Source organism: Odocoileus virginianus, chromosome 6 (genome assembly GCF_023699985.2).
Source record: "Odocoileus virginianus isolate 20LAN1187 ecotype Illinois chromosome 6, Ovbor_1.2, whole genome shotgun sequence".
Classification (NCBI taxonomy): Eukaryota; Metazoa; Chordata; class Mammalia; order Artiodactyla; family Cervidae; genus Odocoileus; species Odocoileus virginianus.
The window spans coordinates 34,546,147-34,569,560 of NC_069679.1; the positions used below are offsets into that span (position 1 = coordinate 34,546,147).

Consider the following 23,414-nt stretch of genomic DNA (forward strand, 5'->3'; position numbering starts at 1 on the left):
TTGTACCCTCTCCTGGGACTCTCCTGTCTGACCCCACCCTCAACTCACACTGCTGAGGCACCCCCACCACCCCCAATCCCTTTTCCTTCACCAGGGACTGATTTCAGCTTTCCCTAGCCTCCAGTGAACTCACCCTGCATAAAGATGTCTTCCTCACAAGACCGCCTGAACACCAGAAAGTCCTGTCCTTAGCAATCCTCTCTCATGGTGAAGATGCTCCCCTGGAAGCCCCGGGAGGAGGGCAAACTGATTCCCTAGAAGGGGGATCTCCAGACACCCCTGTCTCTCAGGCCAGATCATGAGAGTAGACGGCCTCGTGAGGGAGGTATGCAAGGAACCTCCCAGTTCTTTATTTTCTTGGCATCTCATTTAATCTAACTTTAAAAAAAAATTTATTTATTTATTTGGCTATGCAGGTCTTAGTTGTGGTAACTCTTAGTTGTAGCATATGGGATCTAGTTCCCTGACCGGGGATTGAACCCAGGTCCCCCACACTGGGAGTGCAGAGTCTTAGCCACTAGACCACAGGAAAGTCCCCTCATTTAATCTAACTCTGAACCTGTACCCCTGGGAGTGTATGGAAACCCTAGCTCAGTAGGATTGGGGGCTCCCCACCCTGAAGGTCGTACAGGCAGGGAGTGGGCCTTCTAGGAGCAGGCCTGTTACCTTCAGGGTGTCATGGTAGCTGCTGACACCCACAGTTACCAGCATCCACAGGCCATAACTCTGCCCAGGCCCAGGGGCTGGGTGAGGGAAAGCTTTTCCAGAGTCATAACCTCTCTTGGGGCCTCATACCATGCCCTCTGGAACCCTGCAGCTCCCTGTGGTGCTCCCAGGGGACACTGATCACCCACCCCTGTCCAGTCTTGGAGACCTTCTTCTCTGACTCCTTGTGGAAAAAAAAAAAGTAAAAGTGTTAGTTGTTCAGTCATGTCCAACTCTGCAACCCCATGGACTGTAGCCTGCCAGGCCCCTCTGTCCATGGAATTCTCCAGGCAAGAATACTTGAGTGGGTTGCCATTCCCTTCTCCAGGGCATCTTTCCAACCCAAGGATCAAACCCAGGTCTCCTGCATTGCAGGTGGTTTCTTTACTGACTGACCCACCAGGGAAGCCTCTTGATGCGCCTTACCCCTAACATAATCCCCTCAAAGAAGTGGACACAGGATGCAAAAGCCAGGAAACGGTGTGCCCTCAGATAGCTTCCAGATTGGAGACAGAGAAGTCTGGTGACCCCACTCAGAATTTGGGAGCAGGGGTAGAGGGATAAGGACAGACATTAGGAAGAAAATCTTGGTAATATCCTGTCACTGGGATAAAGGAGACTTCCCATCCATCTTGGGTGTTCGTTTATTCATTCATTCATTCCACAAATATTTATTCAGGTGCTGGCTAGACATTGGAGACCCCACAGTACGCCAGAGTGACATGGCCCTGCCTTTGGATGCATACAGTTACAGGCGAGAGACTGATTACAAACAAGCAGGCAAATAACCTCACACTGCGAGAAGTGGCAAATAATCAAATAATAGAACCTACCAGTTGGGGAGCGCTCACTTTTAGGATGGTCAAAGAAAGGGCCTCTGATATAGATGCCTTCCCACCTCACACCTCCCTGACTTGACTACATGTTTCTAGCAAATCTGAAATACCCAGATTAACCTTTCATGACTTGCCTCAGACTTCACCCCCTCTGTTTCCCAGGATATAGCCCTGCCCCTTTCTAGGCAGAATGGTCACTTCGGGTCTCTGAGAACATGCATTGTGCTGTTCTTTGCTGTGGGTCTGTCTCCTGCACCAGAAAGTTCCTCAGAACATGATTGAATCTCCTGACTCTTGCAGGCCCAGGGCCCACCCAACCCCTGAAATGGAGCAGGCAGAATGAGTAAATATGGGACTGAAAGGATTCAGAAAGCCTGCAGTTAGGGGATCAGAAAGGCCTGACACCCACCTGAGCCTGCTTGCCCTGATGATGAGTGTCTGTGTCACTGCTTGTTGGGGGAGCAGGGGACAGTGGGAAGACACCAAAACAGCACCTTGATCTCCATGTCCTCCCTACTTGCCTGGCCATGAGTATTTCCCACTCCCCACTCCATCCCAAAAGGAAGGCTGGAGAGGAGTTGTCAGGTGGACAAGTTGGAGAAAGGCATTTAGGAAAGGAGAACTGTGTAGGATCAAAGCACAGAGGTGTGAAAGATGGAGCTCAGTGGTCCAGCAAGAGAAGCTGGGAGTTGGGGGGAAGCAGGCCTAACCTTGAGGGGGCTCGGCATGGGATGAGAGCCCACCTCGGCAGGGGGTGGTTCCTATGCCTCCCACTTCCTGCCAGCCCCCATGTATCTCCCCTGCCTCAATGCTCCCTCAGTGTCATCTGAGATCTGCTGCTGCAGGTGATGAGTAATTTACATGTCGATTTCCCCTGGGAATAAGGTGGGTCTCTTGGTAGCAAGAAACTAGGCTTAGACATCTTCATGTGCCAAAGCGCTCGGAGACACTTCATAAAATGTTTGATATTTAAAGAATTCAGGGACAGTGCCATTCCCTGAGAGGTGGGGATTTTCACTCCCATTTTGCAGAGAATGTAGCTGAGGCCCAGGGAGCTAGGCAGCAGCAGAGCTGGAACTGGAATCCTGTGCCCTCCCCTTGTTGTTCATGAGATGGCAGGACTGCCCACCTTCACCCTACCCCTAGCTGGGAGACCAAGGGAGGGCTTAGCTAGGAATAAAGTGTTAGTCGCTCATCATGTCCGACTTTTTACGACCCCATGGACTGTAGACCGCCAGGCTCCTTTATTCATGGAAATCTCCAGGTTTAAGAATGGGTAGCCATTCCCTTCTCCAGGGAATCTTCACGACCCAAGAAACCTGGGTCTCTTACATTACTGGAAGATTCTTTGCAGTCTGAGCCACAAGGGAAGTCCTAGCTTGGCATAACCTCCTCCCTTTTGAGGTCTGGGCAGAGTTTGCCCACCCCTCCAAAGCCTATGGTGGTGCTCAAGACCTCCATCCCCAAGCAGGCTTCCGGCTCCCCAAGCACCACACACAATGGACCACTAGGTGGCGCCAAGCGGTCGTTCAGTGCCTTCCCAGAGACCCGGCAGGTCCTGTGTCTTCCAGTCTCAGCCTGGATGGGGGTGGGGGTTACCTCAGGAGCTGGGCAGCCGGTAGACGTAGGGAAGCTTCTTTGTTGAGAAGTTTGTACCAGGTATCTGTTGGGTGTCTCATAGTTTGAGTTCATTAGCCCCTTGTTCTTCACAATAACCCTGAGAGGAGAGTGGGGCATCACCAGCGCACGGGGAAAGAAAACTTATCTCTTGTAAGGTTAGGCGTCTTGGCCAAGGCCACACGGTGAGCTGGATCTGGAACCCAAACCCCAGGGTCCTGGGATATTTGCAAGGTCAGCAAAGGGCTCTGAAGCCAGGTACGGTTCCACCACGTGCTGTGTAAGCTTGGATGTGCTGCCCCCGAGCCCAAATTTCATCAGCCGTGGACAGGTAAAGAGCTGAGGCAGGACAGGCATGTGGTAAACCTTCCTGGTTAGTTCCCACTGGCCTTTATTACACTTACCTGAAGAGGCCACCCTGCAACCCCCCTCTTCTCTCTTTCCCCTGCCCCCCAACCTCTAGAGTGACCAGGGAATAACAAAGAGAATTGATTAGCAGAGCCCAGTCTTCCCTCCTGGAAGACCCGGGCTGTGCCTAGCCTCTGGGGAAGGGGAGAATGAAGATGGTCCCCTCTCCTTCCCGCCACAATCCTGAACCCTAGCCCTGGTGGATGACCCTGAGTCATGGCGGCCCCTCTTCTGGTCTCTATCCACCTCGACTGAATGTCTGTGACGACTCCAGGAGGGGAATCTTTAGGCCTAGTTTAGAGGAGGTTCACAGCAGGTGGGCAGCTCAAGGTCACAGGGCTGTGAATGGCAAAGCTGGGACAGCCACACCCTGGAGTTCAGGGCCTTTGCAACAAGGAGGAAGTAGGAGGTGCTTCCTGGCCTCTAGCTTTGTCCCAGAAACCCCACATGCAAGACTCCATTTCTTTCAGATTCCAAGAGCACCACCTGCTGAGACGTAAATGGATGGGAGGGGCCGAGGTGGAAGAGGATGGGCTTGGAAGGAGACCCTGAATAGGGCAGTGAGCCGGATGCTTGATAAGCCCTGTGGGGAGGAGACCGAGAGTCAGCCCACCTTCCACTCCACGGACTCCCACCCCCTCAGATCCCTCCTTCATCCTGGCTCCCCCAGCTGGTGTTGGGTTCAGTAAGCAGAGCCCAGCTCACCTGGGAAGGTGCTGAGTGACGAGGGCGTCCAGTTACAGGCTGGGGCTGGGAGGGCAGACCAGGGCAACCCAGGGGCAGGAACTAAAGGCCTGGGCCCTGGTTGGGGTGGGGGTAGGTATGGGGGGAAACCCCAAACCCCACACCCTGCAGGAGCCCCATCCCTGATGCAGGAGGCCCCAGCTCCTGGGGGCTGAAGCAGAAAGACCGTGTCACCCTCCTCAGATGCCACTTGGCAGCTAGCACACCTGTCAGTTCCCTGAGCTGACCTCAGTTTCCCCATTCTCAGAATGGGGGTAGGGTACCATAAACCCTGTGTGAGCGATCACCGCAGCTGGGACTAATCTGGGTAAACTGTGAAGGGCTGTGCACATCCTTGGGGAGGGTGTTCTCCTCTCTTTCAGCTCCAGTCCTTCTCTCCACCACCCAGGATGGCCTCCTCCCCCACCCCCCACCCTGGGCCCTGGCACTGCACTCCATGCCTATTTAAGGCAAATCTCCTGATCTCCTGTTAAGTAACATTTGCTCCTTGTTGTGGAGCAAAGGAGCAGGGCCTGAGCTTACAGAAAGGGGAGGGAGTCACAAATATCCCATCAGAGAGCAGGGAGAATGGGAGATACAGGGGTGAAGGGGGATGGGACGGTCCTTGTACCTCCTTCCCCAGCCACCCATTTGGTCCACTCACGGCACAGACCCTGGATTGACTCCAACCCCTTTAGAGGGGCTGGGGCCCTCCAAGAAGACTTCCTGCAGCCCCAGGGACTGAGATGGGGCATGGAGGCTGAGGAATACTTCCAGGACCTGGGGGTGGTGTGCTTGGGTGTAGAGGTGGCATCTGACCAGCAAGGGGAGTGGGAGGGTCTGGGGTAAAACTGACATCTAATCCCAAGCTGCCCAGGAAGGATGAAACAGCTGCTATATGGGTTCTACAATCAGAGGCTCAGAGAGGCAAGAGACCTGTCCAGGGCCACACAGTGCGTGAGTGGGAAGGTCTGAAATCCAGGCCAGGCCACTCCAAATGTCATGCTTTCTGCCCCTCCATGCCAAGTATCCTCGGGGCCGGGGCTGTATGTGACATCTGACAATGATTCCTCAGGGACCAGCCACCATTCACAGGCCCCTACACACACCCTTCCTCTGCCTGCGGAGCTCCCCCGCAGGGACCCCAACTCCCTCCTCTTTTCCCCAGGCCCACCGCCCTCTCCTGCTTCTCCTCCTGGCTTTCTGGCCCAATCATCCCCCTGCTTCTGGCGTGGCCTCCGGAACAGCTCACTTTCACTTGGTTCATACACTGAGAAACTCACAGCCAGCAAGTGGTATGTCCCACCTGCCTCTAAAGGAGCGAGTCTCCTCCCCGCGGCAGGACCCCCGCAGGGCCCTCCCTCCACTCAGTTCTTCCCCCTTCGGGCGCAGAGGCCCTCCCTCTCCCTCTTTCCCCAGGTGCCCTGGCCGCTTCCCCAGCCTCCATCCAGTGTGGCTAATCCCCCCCTGTGGTCCTCACATGATGGAGGCGCCCTCTCCAGGGTTCAGAAGGAGACATTCAGGGATCCTTTACGGATCATGTTGCCTCCTGGGGACCAGGCGCTCACTCCTCAGGCATGCAAGCCAGTGGGCCAGCCCTACCTGCACATGGGTGTCAGGCTGGACTAGGGGGTGCGGGACCGGAGGGAGGAAGAAGCTCTGGCCTCCTCTTCCTTTGGCTGCTTAGAGAGGACGGGGCCCAAAGCAGTCAGCTCATCCCGTGGCCTCATTTCAGGGATGAGCAACTGTGGCCCAGGAAACAGTAGGGGAGCCCCCAGGGCCCACAGTGAGACAGAAGCCAACCTTGGTTTTATTGGGACCCCTGGTAACCTCAGGTGAGGCTTGATCCTAGGGGAAGGAGGGTCTATCATAGGAGGAAACTCTGCTCCTCCCTTGAGCTTTTCCAGGTCTTTCCAGCTTTACTCTACCACTCACCTCTTTTGGGCCCTTAGGCAATCCCCTTTCCCTCTTTGGGCCTCAGTTTCCTTGTGTAAAACAAATGGGTTGAGTAGATGGTCTTTAAGACCACTTCCTGTTTATTTTTGTTATTTACTTTTAATATTTGTTTAGCTGTGCCAGGCCTTGGTTGCAGCATGCGGGATCTCTTAGTTGTGGCATGTGGGATCTAGTTCCCTGACCAGGGATTGAACCCGGCCCCCCTGCATTGGGAGTGGGGAGTCAGTCACTGGACCACCAGGGAAGTTCCAGATGTCTTCCTGTTCAGATCCCCTGCGCCTCCCATCAGCACAGCCCCAACCCCAGGCCTGTTTTCAGCTCTTGACCTGGCCCAGGGCAGCCTCATAGCCTCTCAAGATTGTTCCAACAGGGAATTCCCTGGCGATCCAGTGGTTAAGACTTCATGCTTCGACTGCAGAGGGCATGGGTTTGGGGCCCTTCTTGGAGAACTAAGATCCCATACACCATGCTGTGTGGCCAAAAAAAAAAAGATTGCTCCAACAGCCTCCACACTGCCTCTGGCTCCACTCTTCCCGTGCAGTAAATCACCCCAGACCTTTTCCAACCTCCTGATGCTTAGAAACCTCCCATGCCCCACCATGGCCTCCCTCAGGGTAATCCAACTTATCACTTGGCATCCAGCCCACCCCACGCACAGCCTTGGACACTGAGGTCAGAGTCTTCACGTACCAAGCACTGACGGCCCCTCACTCAGGGCCCGTGGTGTGGACACACAGTGGGGCACAGGCGAGCAGCCTGGGAAAGGCTGGCTGGTCTGAGTAGCCCCCCAGGTTTCTCTGTGCTCAGAGGCTGACCATCCCACTCCCACTCCTTCATCCAAACTGGCTAGGTGCTCTGAGGCTGGCTCAGCTCCCTCCCTTCCTGGAGTGGCCAGGCCCCCTGGAGGCCCCATCAGAGTAACCTCACCCATGTGGCTCCCATGGGGCTGGATGCACTCCCCTGCCTGCATCTGCAGCTCCTGCCTTCCTGCAGGGAACCAGCTGGCAGGATACTTGCTGAGGGAACGGCTGGGTCTGTGGGCTCCGCCCGCCACCCCCCCTCCTTCCCCAGGGCTGTGTTTTTAACGTGGGATTTCCTTTGACGCTCAGAGATGTCCTGACTGCCAACTCCACAAGCTCATAGTTGGGCCTTGGGGCAGAAGCTCAGCTGGAGGTTTTAGACCCTGTCTTGCCCTGATCTGGTGACTAGCCAAAAGGACTCTCAGAAACCTCTCCCCAAGGCCCAGGAAGGAGTAGCTGGCAAGAAATACCAGTTATTAGCAGAGATCACTAAGGGAAGAGAGGCCAGTACCTAGAAGCTTGGGGACCTCACACCCGGGGGTCTGAACACAGCTTAAGCCACTTACTAGTTGCGAGGGTTTGGGTAGGTTACCTAATGTTTTTGAGCCTCAGTTTCCGCACGGAATAATGACAACTATCTAATCCTCTGATGAGAGAATTAGATGATTCATGCAAAGTGCTGAGCTCATGGCCTGGCACCTCGTAAATGCTCAAAAAATGGTAGCTATCATCTTTATTGAGGACAGATGGATCAAGGCCCCCCAGCTGAGGGGTTGCAGGCTGTTGGTTGCTTAGCCAGAGGTAGGCAGCTGGTTAGCAGCTAGAATAGAAACACAAAGTGCCCAGCCTTGTGCTAAGCAGTCTCCTTACATCACCTCACTTAAACCCCAGCCCCTTCCTCTGTTAAAAGTAGGTGTTTGGAACAGAAACCTTGTAAGGTGGTGTAAGTGCTCGTAGAAGGTCTGCAGTTTACAAAGTACCATTCATTTTATAGAGCCATCCTCTCCTCCTGTGAAGGCACTTCCTAGGTGGCACTAGTGGTAAAGAACACTCCTGCTAATGCAGGAGATGTAAGAGATGTGGGTTCCTGGGTCAGGAAGATGCCCTGGAGAAGGAAATGGCTACCCACTCCAGTATTCTTGCCTGGAAAAATCCCATGGACAGAGGAGCCTGGTTGGCTACAGTCCATGGAGTTGCAAAGAGTTGGACACAACTAAAGTGACTTAGCAAGCACACACTCCTCCTGTGAGCATTCTAATAGTTGTTAATGGTCACACAACCAGATCTGGGACTAGAACCAAGGGGATGGCTCCATCTTTCCCCAGAGGCTGATGGCAGACTCTCTGAGCGGGTGGATGAGGGACAGGGCCCTGGATGACAGCGGCATCACGGAAGTTTGGCTCTGGCTCCTGCCCAGCATCTGGTTCTGTGCCTGGTGGAGGCCTGGGTCTGCAACTCGTCAGCCCCACCTGTCAGCCCTCCTGGCCAGCGCGCCGGGCCTCCGGTTATCACTAAGGAGAGCGCAGCTGAGAGTGAGCTGAGAGTGAGCTGAGGGTGGCCTCGGTCCAGGGGCCTGGGATCCCTTCCCTCTTGGGCATCTTCAGTCATGGAGCTATGTTCCCGTCGGTCAAGCACCTCCAGTTGACTGAGCTGTTATGTGACAGGCACCGTGAAATACACAAAGACTGCACTCATTCAATAAATATTTATTGAACACTGACAGTGTGCCTGGCCCTGAGCTGGCTGTGAGGAATCAGACAAAAATTCCTGCCTGTATTATAGTAAGAGAAGTTGTAAAGGAAAGCATACGTGTGATGCAAACAAAAGAGAGCAGTTCACTTTGCACAGATTAGTCCTAGAAGGCCTCTGAGCTGAGAGAATAAGTGCAACTAAGAAGAACATTCTGGTCAGAGGACAGGGGCCATGCAAAGGCCCTGAGGTAGGAAAATTCGGAGTGCTTGGAGATCAGTAAGACCAGTGGGAGGTGGGCACACATGAGCTTGCCCTCAGTCAATGCCAGCTGAACAAATCAACAAACGACCATAAGGAATTTGAAAAAATAAGTTTACAGGTTTTTTTTGGCTGTGGTGTATCGTCCTTGCTGTGTGGGCTTTTCTCGAGTTGTAGCAAGCAGGGCCTACTCTTTGTTGTGGTGTGCGGGCTTCTCACTGCAGTGACTGCTCTCCTTGCGGAGCACAGGCTCTAGGGCATATGGGCTTCAGTAGTTTCAGCTGGTTGGCTCCCAGGGTCAACAGTTGTGGCACATGGCTTTGATGCTGCACGACACACGGGATCTTCCCGGACCAGGGATCGAACCCGAGGCTCCTGCTTTGGCTGATGGACTTTTCAACACTGAGCCACCAGGGAGGCCCAGGATTTTATTTGTTTATTTATTGTTGGCTGTGCCAGGTCTCAGCAGTGGCATGAGGGATTGTTGATCTTCACTGCAGGCCTGCAGGATCTTTAGTTGCAGCACATGGGATCTAGTTCCCCAACCAGGGATCGAGCTCAGAGTCTTAGCTCCTGGACCATCAGGGAAATCTAATCATAAGGATTTCTGCGTCCACCTGAGATGGAGTAACAGGGACAGGCTTTACATCCTCACCTAAGACAACTAAAGTGAAAGTGTTACTCGCTCAGTCGTGTCCAGCTCTTTGTGACCCCATGGACTATACAGTCCATGGAATTCTCCAGGCAGGAATACTGGAGTGGGTTGCTATTCCCTTCTCCAGGGGACCATCCCAACCCAGGGATCAAACCCAGGTCTCCTGCATTGCAGGCAGATTAGACAACCAAAATACCCCACAAAATATATGAAGCAGTGGTTCTCAAGACATTGGAAGCAGACAGGGAAAAATAGTGACTTCTGTAAGTAAAGAAACAAATGAGGTAAGCCCTCTAAGTTCCCACCTCACTGCCTGAAGAAAGTTTCCAGGTTAGACCACAAAGAGAGGAAGACAGGTGAATTCGGACAGCCTCCCTGCACTGGCACTGAGAAGCCTGAAAAGCTGGGAGGACCGAACCCACTGCAGAGAACTGAAAAGGCAAGAGCTGCACAGACAGAACTCCAAGCTCTATAAGGGTGCTTCAGCAGGAGTTCTGCTCAGGCCCTGCATGTGAGGAAACCACCAGGAAGCACAGAAGCACCACTCAGGAGGATGAGAGAGGATCATCCTTGGAGCTCACATCTTGGAGGATCCTCCTTGAAGCTGCAAGTAGTGCTGCTTCCCACAGCCAGAGTGGACACTGCACAACTAATGGGACGTTGAGGAGGACGGGCCAGCGTCAGAAGAGATTTTGGCTCAGAAGTGAGAAAAAACTAAACACTGCTTGATCCCTGGGTCCAGAAGATACCCTGGAGGAGGAAATGGCAGCCCACTCTAGTATTTTGCCTGGAAAATCCTATGGCATAGAGGATAGAGGAGCCTGGTGGGCTACAATCCATGGGGTCACAAAAGAGTTAGACACAACTTAGTGACTAAACAACAAAAAAGTTAAAAATCTAAATGTTAATACATTATAACACACACACACACACACATATATATATTTATGTATATATACATCAACAATCTGTTGGTTCTGGGTCTTACCTCCATTTGGAGAAAGAAGGTGTTAGAGAACTTCCCTGGCGGTCCAATAGTTAAGAAGCTGCCTACCAATGCAGGGGACACAGATTCAACTCCTGGTCCGGGAAGATTCCACATGCTGCAGGGCAGCTATGTCGGTGCACCACGACTACTGCAGACCGAGGGCTCTAGCGCCTGTGGCTCTGCAACAAGAGAAGCCACCACCATGAGAAGCCTGTGCACTGCAACTGGACAGCAGCCCCTGCTCACCGCAGCTAGAGAAAGCCCGTGGGCAGCAACGAAAATCCAGCACCGCCAAAAATAGAATTAAAGAAAATTTTAAAAGAAGATGGTAAAGCAGGTATCACAGAGTCCATTGCCCTCAACAATCACCGTATCAAGCGTGTTTTCTGGCATGACAATGAATCTGACTATTGTAACTGGGTGATGGATCTTATGATCTACGTGGCTCTGAGGAGTAACAGTCCCTGGACCACCAGCCCCACCAAGAGCACAAGAAGAAGAGAGAGGTGCTCAGCTGCTGGGGACTCCCTGCCTCAACTCAATCTTCCAACACTCTGAGAATCTCTCCTTCTTGACACACTTTCCCCTGAAGAGGGGGAGGGACTTGGGGAATGCTATTTTGTCATCAATAAAGTACATTCTACTCAGAAGAAGAAAAAAAAAATAACTATACCAGAGTATATCACAAATTGCTTTTAAAAAATGATAAAGAGGGGCTTCTCTGGTGGTCCACTGGTTAAGACTCTGCACTTCCAACTGCAGGGGGTTCAGGTTTGATCCCAGAGAGTTCTAGAAAAACATCTACTTCTGCTTTATTGACTATGCCAAAGCCTTTGTGTGGATCACAATAAACTGTGGAAAATTCTGAAAGAGATGGGAATACCAGACCACCTGACCTGCCTCTTGAGAAATCTGTATGCAGGTCAGGAAGCAACAGTTATTAGAACTGGACATGGAACAACAGATTGGTTCCAAATAGGAAAAGGAGTATGTCAAGGCTGTATATTGTCACCCTGCTTACTTAACTTGTATGCAGAGTACATCATAAGAAACGCTGGGCTGGATGAAGCACAAGCTAGATTGCCAGGAGAAATATCAATAACCTCAGATACAGATGACACCACCCTTATGACAGAAAGTGAAGAAGACTTAAAGAGCCTCTTGATGAAAGTGAAAGAGGAGAGTGAAAAAGTTGGCTTAAAGCTCAACATTCAGAAAACTAAGATCATGGCATCTGGTCCCATCAGTTCATGGGAAATAGATGGGGAAACAGTGGAAACAGTGTCAGACTTTATTTTTGGGGGGCTCCAAAATCACTGCAGATGGTGACTGCAGCCATGAAATTAAAAAACACTTACTCCTTGGAAGGAAAGTTATGACCAACCTAGACAGCATATTAAAGAGCAGAGACATTACTCTGTCAACAAAGGTCCATCTAGTCAAGGCTATGGTTTTTCCGGTAGTCATACATGGATGTGAAAGTTGGACCATAAAGAAAGCTGAGCGCTGAAGAATTGATGCTTTTGAACTGTGGTGTTGGAGAAGACTCTTGAGAGTCCCTTGGACTGCAAGGAGATCCAACCAGTTCATCCCAAAAGAAATCAGTCCTGAATGTTCATTGGAAGGGCTGATGTTGAAGCTGAAACTCCAATACTTTGGCTACCTGATGCAAAGAGCTGACTCATTGGAAAAGACCCTGATGCTGGGAAAGATTGAGGGCAGGAGGAGAACGGGACGACAGAGAATGAGGTGGTTGGATGGCATCACCGACTCAACAGATGTGAGTTTGAGTAAACTCTGGGAGCTGGTGATGGACAGGGAGGCCTAGCATTCTGCAGTCCTTGGGGTTGCAAAGAGCTGGACATGACTGAGTGACCGAACCAAAATGGCAACTAAGATCCTGCATGTGGCAGCTCAAGCCAAAGAAAAAAACAGAGAGAGAGAAAAGAAAGAAAAAAAAAATAATAAAAAAAGAGAATTCCCAACCTGTCTGTGGTTTGGGATTCCTATCTGTCTCATAAAGCAAAGTAGAGGGTTTGTCTTCTGGGAAGACAGATTCATCTTCTCAGAAAAAGCCTCTTTCATAGTTGGCTTTGGTAACTTACAGGAATAGGAGGGTAGGGATTGACACCTCACAGAGCCTGGGTTTTCAGCTGAAGTCGAGACAGAAGACAGCGATTACAACCAGAAAGTCTAGAGCTGGGTGTCATTACCTCTGGAACTCATCTCTCTTAACTCAGCCTGGGTTTCATGAGTCATGAAAGTGGATTCCTTCATAAAATAATACTTAAAAAAAAAAAAAGTGATTTAGACTTAAAAGCAGCCTGAGAAAAAAAGACACATTATATACCAATAAGGACAGCAGATTTTTTTGTTTGTTTGTTTAGAAACAAAACAAGTGAAGTAGATGTACCTGAGCTAACACTTCTGGGAAAGTTGAAACTCAGTTACATAAGATTATTGAGTAAACTTGACTTAAGGTGACTCTTGGGGGCCTCCCCGGTGGTCTAGTGGTTGCGAGTCCACCTCCCAGTGCAAGGAACACAGGTTCAATCCCTGCTCTGTGGAGATTCCACACATCGTGGAGCAACTAAGCCCGTGAGCCCCAGCTACTGAAGTCTGTGCACAGACAGCCTGGGCTCTGCAATAGAAGTCGCTGCAATGAGAATACCACGCACTACAACAAAGAGTAGCCCCCGTCACCTCAATTAGAGAAATCCCGAGGGCAGCAATGAAGATCTAGCACAGCCAAAAATGAATTAAAAAAAAAAAAAAAAGACATTTCCATTGGGGATCTTTTTTTTTTTACTTACTAACAAAACATCATGCATATAGCTGAGAGTGGCACTAATGCCTTAAATTTTGATCACATCTCTCTGTTAGGGTGAGAGCTTATCAAAAAAGGGGAGAATTGTTATAAAGAAGTAACAAGTCCAAAATGAAGTTATTTGCCCCAGGACAGCAAACCAAGACTTAACTGCTGCTTTCAACCTCTCCCAGGAATGTAGTCTTTAAAGAGATAGCTTAAATGTCCTAACAGCAGTAATCAGTGAGACAATCTGCATAATAAGACCTGGCCCTTCCCTTCCCCCCCGAAAAGAAGAGCCCTGGCCTGAAACAATTCCTTCTCTTCTTTTGCTAATAACCTCCTTGCCCCACCCTCCTTCTGCCTATAAAAGCCTTCCCCTCTGGGCCTCCTAGTTGCTGGAAGGGATGCTACCAGAGTCTTGAATCACCCTTTAGAGATAATTGCTTGTGTTCTCAACCCTGACCAGGGGCTTCCTTGTTGGCTCACATGGTAAAGAATCTGCTGGCAATGGAGGAAACCCAAGAGACATGGGTTCGATCCCTGGGTCTGGAAGAACCCCTGGAAGAAGAAATGGCAACCCACTCCAGTGTTCTTGCCTGAAGAATCCCATGGACAGAGGAGCCTGGTGGGTCCCAGTCCATGTTTCAGTTGTGTCCTATTCTTTGCCACCCCATGGACTGCAGCCTGCCAGGCCCCTCTTGCCATGGGATTCTCCAGCCAGGAATATTGGAGTGGATTGCCATTTTCTCCTCCAGGGGATCTTTCCAACCCAGGAAGGCGGATTATTTATCACTTGAGCCATGGGGGAAGCCCCATTAGAGACAATTAGACCTTCTGAAAGTGAAGTGATGGAAAAAAATATTTCATGCAAATGGTAACCAAAACAAAGCAGAAATGGCTACATTTATACCACAAAAAGTTTACTTTTAGCCGAAAAATGGTACTAGAGACAAAGATCATTACATAATGATAAAGCCTCATTCAATAGGAAGATATAGCAATTGTAAATACATTGAGAAACGTATATGCAGGTCAGGAAGCAACAGTTAGAACTGGACATGGACCAACAGACTGGTTCCAAATAGGAAAAGGAGGATGTCAAGGCTGTATATTGTCATCCTGCTTATTTAACTTATATGCAGAGTACATCATGAGAAACTCTGGGCTGGAAGAAGCACAAGCTGGAATCAAGATTGCCGGGAGAAATATCAATAACCTCAGATATGCAGATGACACCACCCATAAGGCAGAAAGTGAAGAACTAAGGAGCCTCTTGATGAAAGTGAAAGAGGAGAGTGAAAAAGTTGGCTTAAAGCTCAATATACAGAAAACTAAGATCATGGCATCTGGTCCCATCACTTCATGGCAAATAGATGGGGAAACAGTGGAAACAGTGTCAGACTTTATTTTGGAGGGCTCCAAAATCACTGCAGATGGTGATTGCAGCCATGAAATTAAAAAACACTTACTCCTTGGAAGGAAAGTTATGACCAATCTAGATAGCATATTAAAAAGCATAGACATTACTTTGCCAACAAAGGTCTGTCTAGTCAAGGCTATGGTTTTTCCAGTAGTCATGTATGGATGTGAGAGTTGGACTGTGAAGAAAGCTGAGTGCCGAAAAATTGATGCTTTTGAACTGTGGTGTTGGAGAAGACTCTTGAGAGTCCCTTGGACTGCAAGGAGATCCAACCAGTCCCTCCTAAAGGAGATCAGTCCTGGGTGTTCATTGGAAGGACTGATGCTGAAGCTGAAACTCCAGTACTTTGGCCACCTCATGCAAAGAGTTGACTCATTGGAAAAGACCCTGATGCTGGGAGGGCTTGGAGGCAGGAGGAGAAGGGGACGACAGAAGATGGGATGGCTGGATGGCACCACTGACTCAATGGACATGAGTTTGAGTAAACTCCGGGAGTTGGTGATGGACAAGGAGGCCTGGCGTGCTGCGATTCATGGGGTCGCAAAGAGTTGGACACAACTGAGTGACTGAACTGAACTGAACTGAGCATCAAATCACCTAAGTATGTAAATCAAATATTAGCAGATCTGAAAGTTGAAACTGAGAGCAATAAAATAATAGTAGGGGTAATTAGAAATAGAAATAAAAAGCATGAAGATTAGAAAGGAAAAATTAAAACTACCTCTATTTGCTGATGACATCATCTTATATATAGAAGATTTTTTTTTTTTTTTGTATATAGAAGATTCTAAGGAATCTAGAAAAAATAACCATTAGAACTAACAAGCAAGTTCAAGAAGGCTACAGGATAAAAGGTCAATATACAGGACTTCCCTGGTGGTCCAGTGGTTGAGAATCTGCCTGCCAATGCAGAGGACATGGGTTCAATCTCTGCTCTAGAAAGATTCCATGTGCTGAAGGGCAACTGAACCAGTGTGAACAACCACTGACCCGGAGCTTTAGAGCCCATGCTCTGCAACAAGAGAAGCCACTACAATGAGAAGCCCATGTATGGCAACTAGAAAGTAGCCCCTGCTCACCGCATCTAGAGAAAGCCTGCATACAGTGACAAAGACCCAGCAGAGCCAAACATAAAAATAAATAAATAAATAAACAAGACATTTAAAAGATCAATATATAAAAATCAATTGTATTTGTATATGCAAATCAGTAACTTGAAAATAAAATTACAGTAATTCTACTTACAACAGTATCAAAAAGAATAAAATACTTAAGAATAAATTTAACAAAAGAAATGAGAAACTTTAGGAAGCACTGTTGAAAGAAATTAAACAAGGCCTAAATAAATGGAAAAACATCCCCATGTTCATGCATCAGAAGACTTAATATTGTTAGGATACCAATATACTCCATTTGATCTACAGATTCAACACAATCTGTATCAGAATCCTAGTTAACACCTTTGTAGAAATTGACAAGCTGATCCTATAATTCATACAGAATTGCAAGAGACCCGGAATAGCCAAAACAATCTTGAAAAAGAACAAAGTTGGGGGATCATTATTTCCTCACTTCAAAACTTACTATAAAGCAACCAACAGTAACGAAGACAGTGTGGTATTAGCATAAGGACTCACAAACAGATCAATGGAATAGAATTGAGAGTTCAAAAATAGACACTATGTGTCTATAGTCAGTTCAACAAGGGTGCAAAGATCATTCCATTATTAGAGAAGAGTCTTTTCCACAAATAGTGCTGAGACACTTGAATATTCACATACAAAAAAATTAAGTTGAAACCCTTAGCTCATATCATATACAAAAGGTAACTCAAAATAGATAAAAAGCCTAATTGTAAGAGATAAACTTATAAAATTCTTAGAAGAAAACACAGTAGTGAATCCTGAATCAGCCAATGGATTCTTAGATATGACAGCAAATGCATAAGCAACAAAAGAATAATTAGATAAAATAAACTTTATCAAATTAAAATTTCTTGTGCTTCAGAGGACACTTTCAAGAAAGGGAAAAACTCACAGAATGGAGAAAATATTTGCAAATTATAAATCTGATAAGGGGCTTGTATATAGAACCCATAATCTTTACAAGGGTTCAAGTAAGTAGACAATAAAAAGAAAAATAAACTAATAAAAACTTGGGCAAAGATTCTGAACAGACATTACTCCAAATCAGATATATAAATGGCCAATAAGCACATGAAAAGGACTTGCCAGTGGCTCAGTAGTAAAGAATCCACCTGCAATGCAGGAGACCCAGGAGACATGAGTTCAATCCCTGGGTCGGGAAGATCCCCTGGAGAAAGGAATGGCAACCCACTCAAGTATTCTTGCCTGGAAAATCCCATGGACAGAGGAGCCTGGTGGGCTACTACAGTCCATGGGGTTGCAAACAGTTGGACACAACTGAAGTGACTGTAGATGCCATGTGCACAAGCACCTGAAAAGATGCTTGATATCATTCATAAAAGTGTTATGCCAATAAATTTGACAAGTCAGGTGAAATGGAAAAACTCCTTAATAAAAGATACAAAGTGTGAAAGCTAACTCAGAAAGAAAGAAATAATTTAAATAGCCCTTTATCTATTAAAGAAGTGAATTCATTGTAAAGAAGAAAATCTTTTCAACAAATGATGCTTGAACAATTGGATACCCGTTGTTGTTGTTCAATTGCTCCATCATGTCCAACTCTCTGCGACCCTATGGACGGCAGCATGCCAGGCCTCCCTGTCCTTCACCATTTCCCAGAGTTTGCTCAAACTCATGTCCATTGAGTTGGTGATGCCATCCAACCATCTCATCCTCTGTTGTCCCCTTCTCCTGCCTTCAATCTTTCCTAGCATCAGGGTCTTTTCTAATGAGTCAGTTCCTCATATCAGGTACTGGAGCTTCAGCAGCAGCATCAGTCCTTCAAGTGAACATTTAGGGTTGATTTCCTTTAGGATTGACAGGTTTGATCTCCTTGCAGTCCAAGGGACTCTCAAGAGTCTTCTCTAGCACCACAGTTCAAAAGCATCAGCTCTTTAGCACTCAGCTGTGGTCCAACTCTCACATCTGTACATGACTACTGGAAAAACCATAGCTTTGACTATACAGATCTTTGTAGACAAAATAATGTCTCTACATTTTAATATGCTGTCTAGGTTTGTCATTGTCATGGCTGGAGACACTGTCCACAGAGATTTTGGAGCCCAAGAAAATAAAATCTGTCACTGTTTCCATTGTTTTGCCATCTATTTGCCATGAAGTGATGGGACCAGATGCCATGATCTTCGATTTTTAATGCTTAGTTTTAAGCCAGCTTTTTCACTCTCCTCTTTCACCTTCATCTAGAGGCTCTTTAATTTCTCTTCACTGTCTGCCATAAGGGTAGTGTCATCTGCATATCTGAGGTTATTGATATTCTGCTGCTGCTGCTAAGTCACTTCAGTCGTGTCCAACTCTGTGTGACCCCATAGACGGCAGCCCATGAGGCTCCCCCATCCCTGGGATTTTCCAGGCAAGAACACTGGAGTGGGGTGCCATTGCCTTCTCCGTATTGATACTCACACACACACAAAATGAAATTTGATTGATATCTCATGTGTATACCAAAATCAACTCAAAATAGATGACAGATCTAAAGGTAAAAACTTAAAACTATGGACACTGACTAGAATTTCTAAAATTATAAAGACTGAAATCAAGTGTATGCTGAAGATGTGAAGTAACTGAACCTCCCATACATTACTGATGAGAATGTGAAACAGTGTAACCACTTTAGAAAACAGTTTAGCAGTTTTGCAACAAGTTAACCATAACATAACTTCCATATGATCACCTATCCTATGACCAAGCCATTCCACTCCTAGGTATTTCTGTAAAAGACGTCAAAGCACATAGTCATATAGAGACATATCTGAAAGTTCACAGCAGCTTTTTAAAAAATATTTTTTATAACTCTCTTATTTATTTATTTTTGGTTCTGCTGGGTCTTCGTTGCCACCCGGGCTTTTCTCTAGCTGCGGCGAGCAGGGGCTACTCTCTACTTGCAGTACTTGGGCTTCTCTTGTTGCGGAGCATGAGCTCTAGGGCACATGGGCTTACTAGTTGGGGCTCCCAGGCTCGAGAGCACACACTCAATAGTTGTGGTACACGGATGGCATGTGGGATCTTCCTGGATCATGGGCTGAACCCATGTCTCCTGCATTGGCAGGCAGATTCTTTACCACTGAGCCACTATGGAAGCCCCCACAGCAGCTTTATTGGTTAACAGCCAAAACATGCAAACAACCCAAATGTTCAGCAAGAGGTGAATGGTAAACAGATTGTTGTACAGCCATGAAATTGATTACTACTCAGCAACAAAAATGAATCTGTTAAGTTATGCAACAATATGGATGAATCTCAAAGTAATCATGCCGACTGAAAGAAGACAAAAGTGTATACATTGTATGACTCCATTTACATAAGATTCTGAAAAATGCAAACTAATCTATAGTGACTGAAAGCAGTTCAGTGGTTTCCTAGGGTGTGAGTCTGGGAGGAGCTGAAAGGCTTAAGAAGGTGGGGGGAGGAAACCTCTGTGGGTGATATATGTTCATTATCTTGAATGTGATAATGGTTTTTCACAAATGTATACCTATGACAAAGCTTATCAAATTGTACATGTTACAAACATGAGTGCTCAGGCCTGTCCAGTTCTTTTTAACTCCAGGCTCCAATCCATGGGGCTGCAAAAAGTCCAACACAACTGAACAACTAACACTCACGTTTTCACCCCTGCATCACAAGGCGGATTCTTAGCCACTGAACTACAAGAGAAGTCCCTTATCAAGTTTTCAAGAGTTAAGTTTAACTGCCAGGTTTATAAGGCCTGAAGGCGAAGAGCAAGGAATCTGAGGTGAGAGACACTTGGGTTCCAGCCCAGCCCTGGCTTCCCTGCTTTCTTGCTCCATGGTCTTGGGACAGCTTCTGAGCCTCTCTGAACTGTAGCTTCCCCATTTGGAAGATAGACACTCATTCCAACCCCATGAGCTAAAATGTTGTAAGGGGAGATGGTTCTGGTAGAGATGGACAGGCTCAGGCCCAACCGCATTTATTTCATCTAGCCCTGAACTGAAGCTAATTTGCTTCAAAACACTCATAAACAAACAGACACATAAATACATAATTACTTAACTTTGACAGATGGTTAAATCTTTTTGATGCCTGCTTAAGTTTATGTATTTGTCTGGAATGTTCTTCCAGGAAGTACATGTGTGAGCCTCAGTGAGCCCCCAGACCCTCACCCAGTGGGTGTGTGTGCTGTTAAGTCACTTCAGGCGTGTCTGACTCTTGGTGACCCTATGGACTGTAGCCCACCAGCCTCCTATGTGCATGGGATTTCCCAGGCGAGAGCTGGAGTGGGTTGCTGTTTTCTTCTCCAGGGGATCTTCCCAGCCCAGGGATCATACGCCGGTCTCCTACAATGCAGGCAGATTCTTTAGTGACAGGGGAAGAGGGTAGAAGGGAGCTAAACCTCCAGCTTTCTGAGTCTTTCACATGCTAATGCACTTTCTGAAGCTCCTAGAGACTGTCTGGGGTGGGAGGGGAGCAATGGAGACCCCCACACTCATTTTTTAAATCACCTACCGTCATCTCCCCTCCGAGAAGGTGGCCACTGCCTGCCATTCACTGTGGGCAGTCTTTTCCCTAATCTCTTCCCTGCTCCAGCCTCCCATTTCCAACTGCCTGAGAGACAAATATCCTAGCAAATCCGACTTTCTTCTGTGTCCCGCCACCAGTGTTCTCTGCCCAGGCCCCCTGTGTCATTGTCCCCCACCATCTCCCTCCCACAAAGCTGAGGGAGGCCCAGGACTTGGTCCTTTCTCCACCCCTAAAGCCCTGCTGTCATTGCCTGCTGATGGCCCTTGGTCTAGCTCCACCAGGCAGGGCCTCAACCACTTGTGGACCCAATTTGCCTGTCTTTGCTCCTGAGAGGTCTTCTCTGTTCACCTGATGCTCCAGGCCCTGCACATGCTGAGTTTTCCACATCTGTGTCCTTCCCTCTAGGATTCCCTGTTGGCTCAGATGGTAAAGAATCTGCCAGTGAAGGCCAGTGTGACTGGAGCAAATGAGGTGGCAAAGTTGCCCAGGGCTAATCACTTAGGGCCCTGGAGACAGTGATGTCATTCTACAATGCCATAAAGTCAGCTTATGTGGTAAAGAGTGGTAAAGAATCTGCCTGCAATGCAGGAAACCCAGGTTATTGGTCGGGAAGACCCACTGGAGAAGGAAATGGCAACCCACTTCACTCTTCTTGCCTGGAGAATCCCATGGACAGAGAAGCCTAGCGCTTTGCCAGGGATGCCCACAACTACCCATCGTCAGGGTCCAGCTGCAGTGCTGGGCGTCCAGGAAGTTCAGGGGCCTTCCCAGCTGACCTGGCTGAAGGTTGCAAGTGGCCTCTTGCTCCCCTTTATGGGAGCAAAAATAGTTCTTTGTACTTGAGGCTGCTCCATTACTGGTGGAGTCCAATGCACCTTTTTTTTTTTTTTTTTTGAGGTTTAGTTGATGTATAATATTACATAATTTTCAGGTGTACAACACAGTGGTTCACAAATTTCCAATGTGGTCTTTGGTATGCAGTAGGTGCTCATAAATGTCTACAGTTGGAAAGAATGAGACTAATCCAATGTCTTTATTTTACACTGGAGACACAGAGTTATGCTTGACCCACCATTGCCACCAGGAGTCAGGACTTAGGGGGTCTCCTCCAAGGTCCTGCCCCAAGCTAGGCTTTTCCTGCCATTGACTTTGAGAAGGAACTCATCCAGGGGCCACATGGGCCACATCTGGGTGGGGGTGGCAAGCAGACAACCATCTAGAACTCACACTACAGACATCAGCGAGAGACTGTGTGGCCTCTCTTCAGCCAGCCCCTTGACCACACTCCCAGACTGTGCTGTCCACCCCCAGAAGTCCCTGGTCCCCACTCTACCTCTCAGAGCCCTCCCCCTGACCTTCCCCCAACTGGTCACTATCTGAGGCAGAAGAGGCCTTAGGAATTATCCATCCAGAGGCCCCAGAAGGCCTCAGAGGTCCTCAATCACCCACTAACTGTGTGTACAACTCTGTGTCTAAGTATGTGTAAATTTCCGGAGCAAGCATCCAGAGATACCAGCTGAGACTTAAAGGGCATCCAAGACACAAATGAGATACAAAACAATGACTTGTTGAGCCTCTCATTATCAAAGTGTTAATATACTTAAGGCTCTTAACAACTGTGTGCTCAGTTGCTCAATTGTGCCCAACTCTTTGGGACCCCATGGACTGTAGCCCACCAGGCTCCTCTGTCCGTGGGGTTCTCCAGGCAAGAATAGTGAAGTGGGTTGCCATTTCCTTCTCCAGTGGGTCTTCCTGACCCAGGAATCGAACCTGGGTTTCCTGCATCGCAGGCAGATTCTTTACCACTCTTTACCACATAAGCTGACCTTATGGCATTGCAGAATGACGTCACTGTCTCCAGGGCCCTAAGTGATTAGCCCTGGGCACCTTTGCCACCTCATTTGCTCCAGTCACACTCGCCTTCTTCTTGTCTGTCAAATACACAAATCTTCTTTCTAACTTAGGACCTTTGCATGAGATGGTTTACCTAGCTCTTTCCTATCATTCAGGTCCCAACTCAGATATTACCACCCCATCAAGACTCCTGGACCCTGGGCTTCCCTGGTGGTCCAGTGGTTAGAAGTCTGCCTTGCAATGCAGGGGACAAGGGTTCGATCCCTGGTCTGGGAAGATCCCACATGCAGAAGAACAACTAAGCCCCTGGCCCACAACTACTGAGCCCACATGCTCTGAAGCCTGAGAATCACAACTATAGAGTCCACGGGTTGCAATGAAGATCATGTGTGTAGTTTCCAAGACCTGAGGCAGCCAAGTAAATAAATATTGGAGGAAAAAAAAAAAAAAAGACTCTTGGACCCAAGTAACTGTTTATCCTTACAGGGCTCTTACCACCATGTGAAATACTTCTCTCAGCTGCCTCCTGTGTAAAACTATGTAAGGTAGAATGTGAGGGTTGGATGAGAAGGTCCTAACCTTTTGGTTTGAACATTCTATGATTTGAAAGCATTTGCCAGGGGCCTGCCATTGGTAGGTTTGGTGGGGAATAGGTTATATTTGGGGCTTCCCTGGTGGCTCAGATGGTAAAGAATCTGCCTGCCACTCAGGAGACCTGGGTTTGATCCCTGGATCAGGCAGATTCCCTGGAAAAGAAAATGGCAACCCACTCTAGCATTCTTGTCTGGAGAATCCCATGGACAGAGGAGCCTGGCGGGCTACAGTCCACGGGGTCACAAAGAGTCAGACACAACTGAGAGACTAACACTTTTCACTTTCACAGGTTATATATGACTATGAACCTCAATCCCAGCCTAGGCTCTGGGCACAGGTGGGGAAGTCTCTCCTAAGGGATGAGAGAAGAAAGAGGCGGGGCAGGGGGAGGAGGGGAGACCCAGGATCAGGCAAGCAGGGGTGGCTCTGAGAGCTGCACCCCAGGGCCAGGAGG

At 48.3% G+C, this 23,414-nt stretch overlaps 1 long non-coding RNA gene across 1 annotated transcript in view; it reads right to left on the reverse strand.

Moving 5' to 3' along the window:
• Positions 1-23,414, reverse strand: part of LOC139035617 (uncharacterized) — a 43,803-nt gene that overhangs the window by 9,713 nt on the left and 10,676 nt on the right. The window lies entirely within an intron of this gene.